This window comes from Haliaeetus leucocephalus, unplaced genomic scaffold (assembly GCF_000737465.1).
Source record: "Haliaeetus leucocephalus isolate CR32 unplaced genomic scaffold, Haliaeetus_leucocephalus-4.0 Scaffold41, whole genome shotgun sequence".
Taxonomy (NCBI): Eukaryota; Metazoa; Chordata; class Aves; order Accipitriformes; family Accipitridae; genus Haliaeetus; species Haliaeetus leucocephalus.
In genome coordinates this window covers 2292350-2294909 of record NW_010972477.1, presented here as the reverse complement: position 1 = coordinate 2294909, position 2560 = coordinate 2292350, and positions in this window count along the sequence as shown.

Below are 2560 nucleotides of genomic sequence, written 5' to 3'. Positions count from 1 at the left end.
AGGGGACAACATCAGGCTTGCCCGTGATAAGCCATGGGATGACACACCAAGGTTTGAGGGATGGGGTGCTAGCGAGGGCCCTCAGCCTGTTGCTGCGAGACATGCTGGGTACACTGGAGCACACTTGTAGTCTTAAGGAGGCGAGCCAGGGGCTGCTGAGGTAATAGGAGTCAACAGGGAAACACCGGTGAAATACCTCAAACTAATTAAGCTGTGTTCCTCTAAAAAGATGACACAGCTGACAGCCCATTTGAAATGCCTCTACACCAATGCATGCAGCATGGGCAACCAACAGGAGGAGTTGGAAACCACCATGCTGCTAGAAAGCTATGACCTAGTTGCTGTTACTGAACTTGGTGGGATGAGCGCCATGACTGGAGCGCGGCTGTTGATGGCTACAGGCTGTTCAGAAGGGACTGGCGAGGAAGGAGGGGTGGAGGGGCTGCCCTCCACATCAAGAAATGAAGAGTGAGAAAAGTTGTCTTGGAACAACAGCCATGAGCAGGTTGAAACCTCATGGATAAGAATTGGAGACCAAGGCAACAAAAGGAACCTTGTGGTTGGTGTCTACTACTGGCCACCTGATCAAGGGGATTCTCTTGACAAAGCCTTCTTACTTGAGCTACAGGAGGCATTGCAATCACAGGCTCTCATCCTGCTGGGGGACTTCAGCCATGCTGACATCTGCTGGAGAAGTGGCACGGCGAGCTGTAGGCAATCCAGGAGACTCCTGCAGTGCATTGAGGTTAACTTCTCAAACCAGGCAATAGACAGCCCTACCAGAGGGGATGAGTTACTGGACCTGTTGGTCACCAATGCAAGTGAGCTAATCAGAGATGTCAAGACTGGAGGCAGCCTGGGCTGCAGTGATCATGCACTAGTAGAGTTCACAGTCCTGAGGGATACGGGACAGGCAATGAGTAAAATCAAGACCCTGAATTTTAGGAAAGCAAAATTGCAGCTGTTCAAGTAGTTAGTCAATAGGACCCCCTGGGAAAATGCCCTCAGGGACAAGGGAGCAGAACAGAGCTGGCAGATCTTTAGGAACGCTTTCCATAGGGCGCAAGAGCTCTCGATCCCCACGTGTAAGAAATCAGGAAAGGAAGGCAAGAGACAAGCATGGATGAGTCAAGACCAGCTGGTCAAACTAAGAGCAAGGAGGAAACGCACAGGCAGCGGAAGGAGGGACAGGTGGGAAGATTATAGGGATGCTGCCTGGTTGCATAGGGATGGGGTCAGGAAGGCCAAGGCGCAGCTGGAGCTGAACTTGGCAAGGGATGCAAAGAACAATAAGAAGGGCTTCTATAGGTATGTCAACCAGGAAAGGAAGGTCAAAGAAAGTGCACTCCCCTGATGAACATGATTGGCAAACTGGTAACAACTGGGAGACTGGGAGAAGGCTGAGGTACTCAACAATTTTTTTGCCTCAGTCTTCACTGGCAATCTCTCCTCCCACACCTCTCAAGTGGATGGACCACAAGGCAGGGACTGTGGGAGCAAAGTCCCTCCCACTGTAAGAGAAGATCAGGTTCAAGACCATACCTCATTTCATGCTAATCTATACTGCATTCATTTTTGCCTTCAAAACTAGGCTCTGATTTAAAGCTGTACCTGTCTTCATCTGTTTCTCAGCTGTATGGTAGGGACTCTTCCTGAACCTCAAGCCAGCTCAAGCTTCATGAAGGGTAGGTTTCCTGTGTCCACACAGTGAAGGAGAAAACTTGGAAAAAAAATACAACATAATTTTGTATTGTGCTTTCATGAGAGATCACAAGTGCATTTGCCATACTCTACCACAAAACCTTCATCGGTAGCACAGCCAAACTCAATCCTAACATGAAGGGGCTTTACAGCATTTATGACATTCTGGGTCATTTCAATAATTGCCTTAAGATACTGAAACAGGAGTTTATAGACCAGTTTTATAATAGTTGATAAACTATTACTGTGCATCTCAAGGCAAGTATAGGTATGCAACAGTTTTTCAGTTAGCTATGTATCTATCCTGCATTTGAAAAACTGAGACTCTACTGCACATTAACTGGATCTTTTTGCTTTTTTTCCCTCACCTCTGCAGGCAGATTGTTTTAACCCGATTCCAGCACAGCAGCGATCAAGGTGTAGCTCACCAAGCTCCACCGGGCCCTCGGAGCCGGGTTACAAATTCACAAACGAGGATGCACAAAGTTCATTGCCTTTCTGCCGACTCCTGAACCGTCGCTGCACCTCTCTGCTGTGCCAACCCCAGGCCTGCTCCTAGGCAAGCTGAGGGAACGCCAGGTTTATCGGGAGCGCCTACCGCAGCACGCAGCCTAGCCTTTTTAAGTGAATTTTTATTTACTTCACGTCAACGAAGTAAACACAGCTTACAGCACCGCCCAGCAGCAATCCAGACCCAAACCTGGCAGAGCCCGGCGGGACGCAGAGGCCTGCGCTGCCCCTCGGTCTCCCCTTCTCCCTCGGGAAGGGGGAATAGGATGCTCGAGATGGCGGAAGCTGCTGGACCGGGCCTCGACGCCCGACGCTAGCCGGGGCGAGGTGGGGTGGGTGGCCGGCCCTC